The sequence below is a fragment of the Aquarana catesbeiana genome, linkage group LG01, assembly GCF_042186555.1.
Source record: "Aquarana catesbeiana isolate 2022-GZ linkage group LG01, ASM4218655v1, whole genome shotgun sequence".
In the NCBI taxonomy this organism is placed as follows: domain Eukaryota; kingdom Metazoa; phylum Chordata; class Amphibia; order Anura; family Ranidae; genus Aquarana; species Aquarana catesbeiana.
In genome coordinates this window covers 608,384,903-608,401,239 of record NC_133324.1, presented here as the reverse complement: position 1 = coordinate 608,401,239, position 16,337 = coordinate 608,384,903, and the positions used below count along the sequence as shown (strand labels likewise).

The window sequence follows — 16,337 nt, the reverse complement described above, 5'->3', positions numbered from 1 at the left end:
AATTTAGCGTTAATCTGTGCTCTAATACTACTTTTTTAAGCTGAGCCATTTCTTCATTTAATAAACCTATATCAGTGGTAGTAAGGTTAATAATCTCATCTACAATTCTAGTGTAATTATTTAGTCTTTTCATTGCTTCAATTCCCCATCCTGTCCAGGAAGGGAACCATGACCATGTCATGTCACCTTCAGTGAACAGCTCTCTTTTGAACACTAAAGGGTATTCTGGACTTTGATCTGGTCGCACTGTATCTTTGCGAACAGCCAAAGCAGGTACTAACTTCCCAATATAACATGTACCTGTGACATTAGTAGGAAGCCAGGCGTAAGCTTTATTTCCACATATATAATATAACCCTCTACGTATGGACGGTATGCCTGCTCCTAAAAAACTGGAAGCAATAACATGGAATCTCAGGAAACCGATATTTTCACATATTGGAAACTGTGAGCAATTTGTACTATAAATGGTTCTATTTAGTTCTGGATCTGGGATATAATAATATTGATCATAGTTTCCTCCATAAACTGTAATTTTTGCTCCAGTGCAATCTGAATTGCCCAACCGTCTACATTTAGTGTTAAACGGGCATGTGATGTTTAAACAAATCTGTGGAGTGTTTATCTGTTTCGAAACCATCAAAGTTACTGATCTGTGCTCATTGGCTGTGGAGACTATGTATGAGCCATTTATTCTGGTCCTGTTTAGATCAGTGAAATTGAGAGGCATTGCTATCATGGGTATTGTTCCTGTTTGGGGATGTAAGTGAGAACACACCCAGCAGTTACTAGCGTTGCTATGGGTTGCATACAATTTTAACATTTGGATGAAAGGGTTATTTTTCCATGTCTCAGTTCTCACAAACAACAAAAAGAAAAGAAACATTATCATCTTTTTTTCAAAGGATATCATCACTTCAGGATTTTCTTGCAGTGACTGGCGTGAATCCAGGTGGGTTTTCCTTCCAACTTGACAGCAGAACCGGTTGTCAAAAGCACCAAATGTGGTCCGTCAAATTTTGGTTCTAGTGGCTTTCTGACATGTCGCTTGACCACCACCCAGTCACCTGGTTGGATTCTGTGAATACCTGAAACAGAATCTGGGTCGGGGATAGATTTATAAACACCTTCATGTATTTTATTCAATGTTCTTTGCAAAATCTGAACATATTCTAACAGATTAGAGTGAGAAGCCTGCAACTGTTGGGGAAAATATAGCCCTGTTTTGGGTGGCCCTCCAAATAAAATCTCATAGGGGGACAGCCCATGTGGTTGTTTAGGGGTAGTTCTTACAGAATATAGGGCTAATGGCAAAGCTTCCACCCATCCTTTTCCTGTATCTGCTTTAATTTTTGCACATCTGTTTTTCAAAATTCCATTAAGTCTCTCAACTTTACCACTACTTTGTGGATGATAAGGTGTATGGAAAGCTTGCTGTATGTGAAGTGCTTCCATTACCTCTTTCATTACTTCCCCAGTAAAATGGGTTCCTCTGTCACTCTCAATAGTTTCAGGAACTCCATATCTACAAACTATTTCATTCAAAATTTTCTTTGCTGTTGTTTTTGCATTTGCTTTGGCTACTGGCCAGCTCTCGGGCCAACCTGAAAACATGTCAACACACACTAAAGCAAACTCATAGGTGCCTATTCTGGGCATTTGAATGTAGTCTATTTGAATTCTTTGGAAAGGGAAATCTGGCTTTGGAGAATGCCTTTGGGGAACATGAACAGGCCTCCCTGCATTGTACAGAGCACAAGTGAGACATGAAGCACAAAACCTGGCTGCAAATGCACTAAATCCAGGTGCTATCCAATAGCAGTCAGTAAGTGCCACCATCGCGCCCTTAGCAAGATGACTGACGCCATGTGCCAGCTGTGCTAAAACTGGGTACAAACTCCTGGGTAGACACCACCTGTTGTCAGCGCTCCACAGGCCCTGCTGATTTTGGGTAGCATTACATTTGATCCACTTATCCTTCTCTTCATCAGGGGCCTGGTTCTGCAACTGAATTAGAGTTTCTACATCCCACTGCTCTTGATGAGGGGAATCTGTCCCCGCTACCTGGGCGACCCCTACAGTGGATGTGACTCCAAATGCCATAAGGGCAGCATCCTTTGCCGCTTGGTCCGCTAAAGCATTTCCTCTGGCTGTCATGTCACTTCCCCTTGCATGCCCTTTTACCTTCAAGATGGCAACTTCTGCTGGTTTCTGAAAGGCCTCAAATAGCCGCTCTATGAGTTTTGCATGTCTCACTGGCTTCCCTGCACTAGTCAGAAAGTGCCGTGCTTTCCAGATAGGCCCAAAATCGTGGGCTATTCCAAATGCATATCTGCTGTCAGTGTAAACATTTCCCCTTTGATTCTCTAGGAGATGACATGCTTTGACTACAGCATACAACTCCGCTTCCTGTGCTGACATCTGGGGTTTCAATGCTTCCTGATGTAAAATGGTGTCTGTAGTGGTTACAGCAAACCCTGTGTGTGGCTGACCATCGTCAGTGTAAAATCTGGAACCATCTACGAATAAGTGTGTGTCACAATCTGATAAGGGCTCATCTTTTGCTGGTGTGACAGAGGCCCTTTCTACCTCCATAAGAGCCATACAATCATGAGAAAAACTCTCAGGTTCTACATCAGTACCATTTGTTGCATCTTCCTCATCAATTATAGGAAGAAGAGTAGCCGGATTTAAAGTAACACATCGTTTGATTGTTAAATTCGATGGAGCAAAAAGAGCAGACTGGTACTTGTCAAATCTACTGGCAGACACATGTCTAGTATTTACTTGATTCATGATTTCCTGTACTGCATGTGGTACATACAGGATCAGAGCAGAATCTAGTACAAGCTCCGTTACTTTGTCTAGCAGCAAAATGCAGGCTGCTATGGCTCGCATACAACTGGGGGAGCCTTTGATGACAGGGTCTAATGAGGCTGATACATACATCACAGGCCTCTGTTTGTCTCCATGTAGCTGGGTGAGTACACCTGCAGCAAATCCATTGACTTCATGACAGAACAACGAGAAAGTCTTAGTATAGTCAGGAAGTCCAATGGCGGGAGCTTCAGACAAAATTTTAATAAGCTCCTTCATCTGCAATTCATTGTCCCATGTGAGTTTGAAAGGGTTTCTAGTGGTAGCCTCATATAGAGGAGCCATAAGTTCTGATGCATTTGGAATCCAGTCCCTACAATATCCCACTAACCCCAGGAAGGCACGTAGTTGCCGGACATTTCTTGGCTTTTCAAAGTTTTGTAGAGTTTTAACTCGATCTGGGGTTAGGTGACGGATTCCATGTGAAATGCAGTGACCCAGGAAGATCACTTTCTCTTGGCAGTATTGTAGCTTATCTTTGCTAACTTTGTTGTTACTGTTATAGAGAAACAGGAGAAGGCTTACTGTTTCTCTGCTACAAATGTCCTTTGTATCAGAACAAATAAGCAAATCGTCTATGTACTGAAACAAAACTGTGTTTGGGTGTAAGGGGGACCATTGGTCCAATACTTGCTTTAACGCAGTATTATATTCAGAGGGGCTACTCACACAGCCTTGGGGCAATCTTGTCCATGCTAACTTTTGGGCATCATGGGTAAATGAAAAAAGGTGCCAGCAATCTGGGTGCAGGGGCACCGAAAAGAAAGCATTTGCAAGATCAATCACTGTAAAGCAGGTGCTGGAGGCAGGTATTCCACTTAGTAAAGTGCGGGGGTTGGGCACGATCAGGGTATCTGCCTCTATTATATTGTTAATGGCTCTCAAATCATGCACCATGCGATATGTCACCTGCCCACCCTTCTTGTCTGGCTTCTTTGCAATTGGGAACAGGGGTGTATTGACCTGGGACTTAATGGGTACAACAACCCCTGCTGCTTTCAGTTGAGTGATTTGATCCTTTATCCCCTCAGTCTGAGCAATACTCAGTGGGTACTGTTTAATCTGTGGGAGATGGGCTCCTGGTTTAATTTTTATCATGACTGGGGTGCAATCCAGCAGACCTACATCATATTTGCTGGTGGCCCATAATTCAGTGGGAATCACTTTCAATTCTGGTGGAAATGGCAGAGTGGAGTCTTGGATTAAAAATACTCCACAGGCAGAATTTAAAACTTCTCCTGATAGACTACTGACCACTTGGACTCCTGTAGGAGTGTAGTCTATGTTTGCTAAAATTTGGTTCAAAATGTCAGCTCCCAAAAGATTGGTAGGAACTGTGTCTGAAACTAACACTTTAGTGACAATTTCTGTTTGCTGTCCTAGCCTGAGTTTAAGTGGCTTGGACTCAACCAAATCAGTAGAGGTCCCGGTTAGGCCAACACCAGAGATAACATTTGTAGATAATAATCCTGGAGGTAAGTCCTCTATATTAAAAACACTTCGGCTTGCACCAGTATCAATTAAACAGGTTAATTCTGTTTCTCCTCCAGGATAGGGGAGTTCTTGTAAAAATACTTTTACTCTGGCCTCGGGACCATTGTCTCCCCTATTTAACATGATTGATACTGGCATGCCATTTTCCTATGCCTGATCCACTGCTTTTGGCAGAGAACTGGGATCAGCATGAGGGGCCTCTAAGCTCTTTTCTAGTCTACGGTCAGGAAGATGGCAGAATTTGGCTATGTGTCCTTCCCCATCACAATTGTAGCATATAATTGGTCCCCGATTGCCATGATTTCTGAAATTGCCTTTGCCTCTTCCTCATCCTTTTCCTCTCTGCTTCCCCATGTACATTACCTTGGGTTTGCTGTCTTTTTGGTTAATCCTGTTTTCTATGGACAACAGGATAGGCAGGACGTCTCGAATAGACATATTGCCTGCCTCAGGCCTTGCTGTGAACAACTTTTCTTTCAACTGGGGTATTAAACCATCAAGAAACCTTTGTTTCACCAGTTGTGTAGATGGACTTGCAGTTTCTCCCGCCTTCTCTTCCTCTATTTTAATGCCTGCTTCCTCAGCCATATCACTTAACCGCCTCCAATAAGCCCCTGCTGCTTCCTCTTTCCCTTGCTTAGCATTCATAAATTCAGCATGTCTGGTTTGTCCATATATTTGGGGCAATTTTTCCTTCAATTTCTCACAAACCTCCCGTCCACTAACCATCTTACCTAGATTTTTGACGTCTACACCACATTCTTTAAGTATATAGCCAGACATGTTGCTTCCCACTGCTTTAATAAGAAGCTGATGAATGTCAGTAGCAGAAGCCTCATATGCTTCCTGTGCAGCACTAAGTTTGTTTGCAAACCCAATTGGATTCTTTCTAGGATCTCCCAATCCCTCTAATATGGCTCTCATATCTTGGGGACTAAAAGGTACATGCCATTTAATTTGAGACTTACTGTCAACAGCATCACCTTCAAAAACTAATTGGGTTCTGACAGGATAAACTGCAACAGATTTCTCTATGCCAGGGGCAGAAGGGCTGGCATCTCCCTTCCTTCTCTCTTCATCTTGCTGCCACAATTTGGAAATTATGGTTTGCTCCGGAAGTTCAGACTCTATCTCTCTTTCTCTGGCCAAAGCCTTAAGTTCAGAGAGATCCAGGTTTGCATATGTGCCTTTTGATTTATGCCAATCATCTGTTTCTAGGATACGAGCCAAATCCCTCTTTGTAGGTTGATATGGGGCTGTTAAACCTCTGCTCTCTACTATATTGCATAGCTCATCTTTTGTGTGTTCCATGTAATCTAATTCTTTTGCTTTTGTGCGTGGACCCCTTAAAGCCAAACTGGCAGCCACATAAGGTGGGGGGTCCTCCTCTACAGAGTCTTCTGGCCAAACGTAGTAAATTTGGGCAGTACTTTTATTAAATATCTCCGTCAAGCCAGTTTGATTTGCTACTTTAGCTTCTGTCTCCCATGTGCAAGCTATTCTCCACGTTCCTTCACTGCACAGTAGTGGGCCATAATCGTGCAGAAAAGTTTGCCATACTTTTAAATCAAAAGTCCCTTCAGATTTTAAAGGTTTAGCTGTTCCCTTTGTCCATTCTACCCATTTATCTAGGGGCTCAGTATAGGCAGAACCGTACCTTCGGTTCATATATTCTCTAGCGCTCATCTTGCACTGGGCATTTTCTGAAGGCCTCTCTCCCTTCATTCCCTTAATTAATTTAATGCCCATAATGACTGGCCAGTCTTCTCTCTTCTCTACTTGTGCCTATACCCTCTTGCCTCTAAAACAAATAGTACAGCAAATCTGCAGATTTACAAGAATAGTCTCCACTTATCTACGTGGATAGAAGGGGTTTATGACAATAGACAAAACACTCATTAAGAGACCCTCCTCGTCTCTTCTCTTCTCTGTGAGTTTTATCTGACCCTACCATGCGCCTCTGACCCAGGTCGCCCACAAGGAGTCAACGCAGGGAACTGCAGAGGATTTTCCCTATCCACACACAGTCCAACCCGTGAAGGGGGACACAAACACATTCACACACACACACACGTTACCCAACCAGAAAGGTCCGAGAGTGGTCTGGTTTCCTTGAGAACCGACAGATAGGATACATAGGAAAAGGCAGAAATATAGCAAGCTTAAGGGCAGCTTACCTAGCCGGCATTTGAGGTCTGCGTTTCCCGATGATCCCGATCGAAGCGCGGTTCCTTCTGGAGACTCTGCCAAACTCCTGTTATGACTCGCCAAGACTGATATGACTGATTTCTGATTGGGACTCTAAAACAAAGTTAATACTGCAGCTGCAGGAACAGATTCACAGGACTCAATCACTGTGTTTAAAATGTCCGTTCAGTGAAAAATTTATTATTACATGTTATTTTATACATAGATAAGAAAGGGGTGGTGTGAGATGTTATTAAAAAGTAACAAATAGCAATATGTTATTAAAAGCTAACAAATAGAAATATATTATTAAAAACTAGCGAATAGAACAATTGCAAAAGTTAAACCTTGAAAAGAGAGGGGGGAGTAGAGAGCGTTTAGTAGGAGAAGTGTCTGTGTGTTAGGTGAAGGTTACAGAACACATTTCAACAGTGAGAACAAAATGGATTCTCTTGTGCTTAAATGAACAGTACAATGAATGTCCATGTCAGGTGTAAGGGTTTGAACAGTATTATTGGGTGGTGGCATACTACTGAGAAAATGATGGAGCTGTAATGATCTCCAAAAATCCAGACGGAACTGTCCTTCTGGATCGGACAACTCTATGATAGTCTTCCACCTACCTCCAACACTGAAATGTGAGGCTTGGTATAGTCCCGCTTCCCTTAGTTCCCGAAACCTCCCATCACTCATTCCTGGCTCAAATAAAGGGTTTCCTAGTATGGGCTTGAGTGGTGAATTACGGGAAAAGAGGGAGGACGAGTCAATCAGATGTGCGCAGATACGTGCCGTGTTACCTATTAACGGGTGACGTTTAAGGTCTGTTGGGAGTGCAGTGTAACACCATGGGATCCTGTGTAAAGGGGTCACGCTTTGCGCTTGTTCAAGTTGCGTCCATAGTTTGGTGGTTGTATGTCGGCACCAGTCAATGAGTCTTCCTAGATGTGTTGCTCTATAGTAGGTCTGGAGTTCAGGCATTGCCAGTCCTCCATATCGTTTGGGCAATGAAAGGGTCTTCCTGTGTAGTCGTGGTTTTCTCCCTGCCCAGAGGAATTTGATGAATATTGATCGTATTTGGTTGAAATAGTCTACTGGTATATGTATTGGTATGGTCTGTAGAAGGTACAGGAATTTGGGTAGGATTGTCATCTTGAGGATATTGCAACGTCCAAACCAGAAGTGAAGCCCCCCATTCCATTTATCTAGCATTTGTTGAACTTTTTTTAATAGGGGAGGGAAGTTAAGCTTAAACAATTGGGAGAATATCGGGGGTATGTGTGTACCGAGGTATTTCAAAGCTGTAGTGGTCCATTTCAGATGGAAACTATTTTGGAGTTGTGTGAGTTGTGGTTGTGGAATTCCCAGTCCCATCGCTTTGGACTTACTAAAGTTAATTTTCAGATTGGCTAGTTGGCCATAGATGTGAAATTCTTTCATAAGTTTGGGGAGAGAGATGGTTGGGTTCGTGAGGGAGAACATCAAGTCATCAGCGTATGCAGAGACTTTAAATTGTTTTTTATTTACTTCTACTCCAGTAATGTCTGGATTCAATCTAATGTGGCATAGGAAAGGTTCTAGGGATAGCGCGAAAAGCAGTGGTGATAAGGGGCAGCCTTGACGGGTCCCATTAGTAATTGGGAAATCTTCGCTCTTACTCTTGCCGTTGGGTCTGAATAAACGGCGGAGATCCAGTGTAGCATTTTGTCACCTAATCCTATGTGTTTCAGCGTTGCAAACATGAATCGCCAGCTGACCCGGTCGAACGCTTTTTCGGCGTCTGTAACTAGAAAAATGCATGGAGATTTGGAACTGTTAGCTATATGAAGTAGGTTAAGGACCTTAATCGTATTGTCCCTAGCCTCCCTGGTTGGGACAAAACCCACTTGATCCAGGTGTATCAGTGAGGTAAGGTGTTGTTGCAATCTAGTGGCGATGATCTTTGTGAAAAGTTTCAGGTCCGTATTTAAAAGGGATATCGGGCGATAGGAGCCGCATTGGCCTGGATCTTTGCCCTCTTTGGGTATAACGGAGATTTGTGCCTGTAGTGTGGATTTATGAAACTTTCCCCCTGAGCCTAGAATATTATAAAGTCTAACCATATGTTGACCGAGGGAAGGGAGAAGGGACTTATAATAAGGGATTGTGAGCCCATATGTGCCTGGCGCTTTACCCGATTTAGAATTTTTTAAGGCGTTTTGCAGTTCGTTCAACGTAATGGGGTCTTCTAGTAATGATTTTGCTTCGTCAGGGAGGGTCGGCATAAGGGAGGATGTTATGTATTCTGCCATCTTTTCAAGGGGAGTTTGTGTCTCCTTTAGATTTTATAGAGACGAATAAAAGGAACTAAACTCCTGCACAATGTGCTGTGGTAGAGAGGCTTTCTGGCCCTTAGGGGACATAATGTGGGGTATATAAGACGCCATTTTCTGTTCACGTAATGATTGGGCTAACAGTCTCCCGCATTTGTTACCCGATTCGTAATGTTTTCTTTTGCTAATTTGTATTGCCGATTTCGCTTTATAACGTAGTAGGTCGGTGATCTGTGTACGGACCGTGTCTAACTCTATTTCCAGTTGTTTGGTGGGTGTCTGTTTATGGCGTACTTCTAGTGTTTCTAATTTTTGTAGCAAAGTGTTCAATTGTGCAATCCTTTGCTGTTTGAGCCGTAAGCCGTGTTTGATGAGTATCCTCCTAATAACGGTTTTGTGCGCCTCCCACACTAGTCCTGTGTCACAGTCAGGGGTGGAATTAGTGGTGAAATAGTGCCCTATTTCTTTAGTTACCTCAGCTAGGACTTCTGGGTCTTTCAGTAGTCCCTCATTTAATCTCCACGGTGGTTTCTGTGTCGACCTCAAGTCTGGAAGGACGTAACGCAGCGTAATCGGGGCATGGTCCGACCATGTAATTGAACCTATAGTGGTCTCTTTAATCGCTTGTAAGTCCCTGTGGGGGATCAGGAAATAATCGATTCTGGAGTATGTCTGGTGTGGTTTAGAGAAGAAAGTGTAGTCCTTTTCCCCCGGGTGGAAAAGGTGCCAGGCGTCGATCAGTTGAGAGTTGTGTAACGTCGTACCGATACGTTTACGTAAATCTCGTGAGGTCGAGGAGGTTCCAGTGGAAGTATCCTCCGTAGGGGTGAGGGGGACATTAAGGTCTCCTCCCAGGATCAAGTGTCCGTCTGAGAATTGCGATAGTAGGTCTAGATGCCGTTTGAGGAATCTGTCCTGTTGTGTGTTGGGAACGTACAGGTTAGCTAAAGTTACTTTTGAGTCCCCTATCTTCCCCTTTACAAAGAGGAATCTGCCCTCCCTATCATACTTTACTTCCGTAAGTGACCATGGGAGTTTAGACGAGATTAAAATGGAGACCCCTCTAGATTTAGTTTCTGTGTACCTTGAGTGGTATACCACCGGAAAAAATCTGTTCTGAAGTGTCGGTAGAGAACCTTCCCTAAAGTGGGTTTCCTGCACAAAAACAATATCAGCCCCCATGCGTCTCATGTCATTAGTTAGCATGCGTCTTTTCTCAGGCGTGTTTAGGCCCTTTACATTAAGAGAGATTATGTTTATGGAGGTCATGATCGTGGGTGGTGGGTTTGCTGATGTTCAAGTTCTAGGTCACAAGGAGGGGGTGGGGAGTTGGGGAGGGGGGGAGGAAAGAGTGAGGGGTGAGTGAAGAGGATAAAGAGCAGGTTAAGTAAGAAAAAATGAATGAACTCAAGAGAGAGTGAAGGAGAAAATTGAAAGGCTGTCACTAGATTGTGCAGCCTAGTGCAAATACTAAATTAGCCAATCAGGCTATTACGCTCCCCAGACAGTATACTGGGACTGGAGCGCTGTCCTATGTGGGACGGTGGATAGACAGGGCCGGGGAGTGAGCTCCCGGACCTCCCCTTCCACCCCCGGCTATCTATGGTTTTTATATGTGTGTGCGTAGTGCCATTAGCAGTTACATAACAGGCTAATAAGTTGTAACGTTGCAGACGGACCAGCATATTAAACATAACCATTACAAGAAGCACGGTATAACAACACAAAACAATAAAAATAATAATAAAAAAAATTTTTTGAAGTGTGATAAAGTGGAGCTCTCTAATCTAGAGCCCAAAGAACACAATTGAATAAACACATTAACTCCGCAAGTGCAATAAAGTAAGTCATATTCCCCTCCCCATCCAGCGGCATATAAAATAGTTGAACCAAATGGAGTATACTGAGAGTGAACTGTATGGTAAGGCGCATAGCCAGCCTGAGCTCAGCCTCTCCATGTACAGGACGAGACACCAGGATCGTGAGTGTTCAGACCCGCACAGGGCCATGACAGAGTGGACAAGCTTTCTCGTGGCCAATAACCTTCAACTGGTTAACATATGGGGGATCTCCCCCTCCTCCCACAACACAAGGTGTCAGATCTTAAATATCGGCTTGTACACTAGCGGTATGGTAAATACCAGTAACTGCTGATTGAAACCGGGTCGTCCAATTGTGCATGGCTCCTGTCACATTAGTAGTTCCATAGTATGCCTTCCCCCAAGTGCAAGGTGTGAAGTGGTGAGTGTCCGTGGGGTCTCATCCCCTGTCGTTCCCATGTCTCACAGTCTCCTGCGTCCACATAATTTGCATGGTTTCCAACATTTACAAGGGGAAATGGCTCTGAGTGTCTTAGTTAAGCCTGTTCAGGTGGACGGGAGAGGACAGGTTCCGTGCCCCAAGTCTTACAAGTTCTGCTGTGACTTATGTCCAGGGGCGGGGCGGTACCGTTAGATACTAGTCCTTTATTTCCCCCCCTAGCATTTCAGGGGATCTTCCAGCCCTCGGTCCTGACCACTCTCAAGCCCGGTATGGTCACTGAAGCTGGGGGGGGGGGGGGGAATGGGTAGGTGGGAAGTAAAGGTAAAGTTTCTAATTCTCTCCCCCTCTAACAGATCAGAGTACCCAAGTTACAATTCCCTGTGTGCGGGGACTAAGTTCCTCTCGAGCTATCCTGGGTAAGTGAAGCTGGATAGGGAAGGGGTGGCCACAGGCCTACTCACGCGGTTCTTCCTCTGAGGCCGTCCTGCGTCTCCTTCTGTTCCTTTGGTGGCGAGGAGGGAGGGGTCCATGCTGCCTGAGGGGGCCCGATCGGCCTTGTGGACGTGGTAGGAACTGGAGCCAGTCGGGTACTTGTATTGGTTCTGCCTCCATGAACCTGAAGAGCGCCGGGAGGTCCGCGGTTCTCTGTAGGGAGAACGAGCCTGTGTCATTGCGGAACGTTACTGAAAACGGATATCCCCATCGGTATGTCAAGCCTTTTTGCTTAGCAAGTTCCAGGAGAGGGCGGAGGAGGGCTCTGCGTCTCAGTGTGGCCCTCGATAAGTCTGGCAGTATTCTTGCCTCCCACTTCCACCTCACCATATTCCCAGGCTCGGCGGAGGATAGACTCCTTTTGAGTGTAGCGGTGCAGTCTGCATACAACGTCTCGCGGTCTGCTCGGATCTTCAGATCCAGGGCCAAGAGCCCTATGTACTCTGTCTAGCTCGATGTTGAGTTCAGGGTCATCCAGCACAGTGCGGAATATTTCCTTCACCGTTTCTCTTAGGCTCTCCGCAGTTGTTTCTTCCGGGATCCCCCGCAGCCGCAGATTGTTCCTGCGACTCCGGTCCTCGATGTCCTCCAGGTGTAACTGTAAGGCAACGGTGGAGTCTCGGTGTAGTTCCCTCTCTTGCTCGAGCGCTGCTACTCTTCCCTCCAAAGAGGACACTGAGGCTTCGCTCCGCCAGCGTAGCCACCTCACCTCGTACTTCTTGCATATCTCGTCGGTGGGTCTCTTCCAGCTTGAGGATGAGTGCCTCAATGTCGGAACGGGTGGGGAGGGCCTGAAGCAGAGCCCGAATGTCCCGATCAAGCATAATGGTTTCAGGGGATTGCGGGGGTGCCATCGTGCCCCTCGTAGGACCTCCGTTGACATCCGGGGAGATGTTAATAGTGTCCCGGGGGTAGGATGAGACTAAGTGTCCGCTCTGTCTAGAGGCCTTCTGCTTCCCTCCACGTGGTAGGCCTCGCGGCGCGGCTACAGTGGCTCCCGGAGATGTGCCTTGTAACTGCTGGAAATAGTGGCGGATCTCTCCTGGGCTCCTTCCAACGGGTGTACCCCGGGTAGATGCTCTTGTTCTGTGTCGTTTGGTTGGTAGCATGCCTCTGGCAAGGTGTATTTAGCCGGGGTTTTCGGGACAGGCCGGGAGCTCCAAAGAAAAGCTGCCTCACTCAGCCATGTCCAGGCCACGCCCCCCCTTTTGGTGGTATTTGATCACCTCTGCGGCTTTTATTTTTTGCGCAACAAATAAAAAAAGACCGACAATTTTGAAAAAAAAAAAGTTTTTCTTTGTTTCTGTTAAAAATTTTTGTAAATAAGTATGTTTTCTTCTTCAATGACAGGCACTGATATGGATGCACTGACAGGCACTGATATGGCAGCACTGATGGGCACCGATGAGGTGGCACTGACGGGCACTGATGGTGGGCACTGATAGGCAGCACTGATGCGCACTGATAGGTGGCACTGGTATGCGGCACTGATGGGCACTCATAGGCGGCACCGATGGGCACTCATAGGCGGCACTGATGGGCACTCGTAGGTGGCATTGATGGGTACGTATGGGTGGCACTGATGGGTACTTATGGGTGGCACTGATAGGTGGCATGGATGGGCACTGATAGGTGGGCACGGATGGGCACTGACAGCTGACACCGATGGACACTGATGGGTGGCACTGATGACACTGGTGGCACTGATGACACTGATTGGTGGCACTGCTGGGCATCACTGAAATATAATGGTGCCAATCAGTGCCCATTTGTTGGCACTGATTGGCACAGATTGGGCACAGACTGGGCACATGTAGATGGACATGGGGTACATACCTGTGCCCCCTTCCCTGGTGGTCCTAGTGGCGTCCCTGGTGGTCCAGCGTGGTCATCTGAGGGGGGGCTGCGCTGATAAACAATCAGCTCAGACCCCCCCTGTCAGGAGAGACGCCAATCGGCTCTCCTCTACTCGCGTCTGTCAGACGCGAGTAAGGAAAAGCCGATCAACGGCTCTTCCTATTGACATCGTGATCAGCCGTGATTAGACACGGTTCATCACGTGGTAAAGAGCCTCCGCCAGAGGCTCTTTACCAAGACACACCGCTCCACTGAAGCCACAATGCACGCCCCCACATGTTATCCTGCTGGACGTCATACGACGCCCAGTCAGGATAACTGAGCCACCGCCTGGCCGTCAATCCGCTATAGGCCGGGCGGGAAGTGGTTAATAAATCTGCAAAAATGTCAACAATTCTGTGGTTTTTTTTGACAATATGGGGTGCTGTGTGTACATTAATGAGGAAAAAAATGAACTTAAATGATTTTAACAAATGGCTGCAATATAACAAAGAGTGAAAAATTTAAGGGGGGTCTGAATACTTTATGTCCCCACTGTGTGTGTGTATGTATGTATATATATATATATATATATATATATATATATACATACTGTATCCAGTTTAGCTAGATCTGACTGCAGTCCGTTCCTGGAGTACTCTTTCTTATATACTTCAGGCAGGCAGGTGATTCAGTTAGCTGCAGTGTATTTAATATAAATATATATATATATATATATATATATATATATATATATATATATATATATATATATATATATATATATATATATATAATTAGGGATGAGCTGAACACCCCCGGTTCGGTTCACACCAGAACCTGCGAACGGACTGAAAATTTGCGAGAACTTTAGAACCCCATTGACATCTATGGGGCTCGAACGTTCAAAATCAAAAGTGCTAAATTTAAAGGCTAATTTGCATGGTATTGTCCTAAAAAGGGTTTTGGGACCCGGGTCCTGCCCCAGGGAACATGTATCAATGCAAAAAAAGTTTTAAAAACGGCCGTTTTTTCGAGAGCAGTGATTTTAATGATGCTTAAAGTGAAAAAAAGTGAAATATTCCTTTAAATATCGTACCTAGGGGGTGTCTATAGTATGCCTGTAAAGTGGCGCGTGTTTCCCGTGCTTAGAACAGTCCCTGCACAAAATGACATTTTTAAAGAAATAAAAGTCATTTAAAACTGCTTGCGGCTTTAATGTAATATCGGGTCCCGGCAATATGGATGAAAATCAGTGAGGCAAACAGCATGGGTACCCCCCCCCCAGTCCATTACCAGGCCCTTTGGGTCTTGTATGGATATTAAGGGGAACCCCGCACCCCAATTAAAAAAAGGAAAGGCGTGGGGCCCCCAGGCCCTATATACTCTGAACAGCAGTATAGGCGGTGCAAACAAGACATGGACTGTAGGTTTGTTGTTAAGTAGAATCTGTTTGTAATTTTGAACTGGTACATTTTTAAAGTGTAGTTCCAGCCAAAAAATCTATTTTTAAGCTTTTTGGAAAACATAGGGAAGGGTTATCACCCCTGTGACATTTGTTTTGCTGTCTGTGCACCTCTTCAGAAGATTTCACCTCACTTTCTGTCCCAATGACAAATGTTTTTTGACAATTTGGAGTTTTTAGTGAAACAAGGATTGGTGATAAAGCATCAGTGGAGAGGAGACACGTTTTTCCCATATTAACTCTTACAGGAGAGAATTTTCCTTCCTAGGGGTAGATTTCATCTCACTTCCTGTTGTCTCCTTGCGTTTGCAAGTAGGAGTCATTTGTAAGTTGGATGTTTGAAAGTAGGGGCCTGCCCTATATACTCTGCAGAAATTGGGGCCTTAGGTGTTGGTGTTGCCACAACACTGTAAGCCCTCACAGTTACTCTTGGTGGGCGCAGGAACAGGCCTTGCTGTGAAATATTAGATCAAGTATTGTAATTACATGCCATTGTTGAACAGTGGTAGAAAAATTGTGCCTTTGGTGGTGATGGTGGTGGTGCTGGTGCCACAACACTGTAAGTGCTCAAAGTTACTCTTGGTGGGTGCAGAAACAGGCCCTGCTGTGAAATATTAGATCAAGAATTGTAATTACATGCACCTGTTGAACAGGGGCAGAAAAATTGGGCCTTTGGTGGTGGTGCAGGTGCCACAACACTGTAAGTCCTCACAGTTACTCTTGGTGGGCGCAGAAACAGGCCCTGCTGTGAAATATTAGATCAAGAATTGTAATTACATGTCCCTGTTGAATAGGGGCAGAAAAATTGGACCTTAGGCACTGGTGTCACAACACTGCAACCCCTCACAGATACTCTAGTTGAGCGCAGCAACGAACCCTCCTTGCAAAATATTGCATCAAAAATTGTAATTACACGCCCCTGTTAAACAGGGGCTGAAAAATTGGGCCTTAGCCACTGGTGGCGGCGCGCAGAACCAAAAATATTCTTACAAGCTATCAGCATGATCATTGAGGAGGAAGAGGATAGTCACTCAGCATCAGCATAGGGAGTCTTGAAGGAATCTGACATTTCAAAAAAATTATTCGGTTACATCAGCATCAGGTGCTTGGTAGCTGGTGGTGATCCAAGACTGATTCATTTTTATGAAGGTCAGTCGATCGACCGAGTCGGTGGACAGGCACACCCTGTGATCGGTTACAAAGCCTCCAGCAGCACTGAATGTGCTTTCCGAAAGAACGCTGGATGCAGGACAGGCCAGTAGCTCAACTGCATACTGTGCAAGCTCTGGCCAGTGATCCATCCTCAAGACCCAGTAACCCAGAGGATTTTCGGTCGGAAAGGTGTCCAAGTCAGATCTTGCCCGTAGGTATTCCTGCACCATGTAAAACAGATGCTGGCGATGGTTGCTGGAACC

The 16,337-nt window shown here is 45.2% G+C and overlaps 1 protein-coding gene across 1 annotated transcript in view; it reads left to right on the top strand.

Moving 5' to 3' along the window:
* Positions 1-16,337, top strand: part of LOC141108677 (beta-1,4-galactosyltransferase 1-like) — a 267,970-nt gene that overhangs the window by 200,421 nt on the left and 51,212 nt on the right. The gene's annotated exons all lie outside the window — the stretch shown is intronic.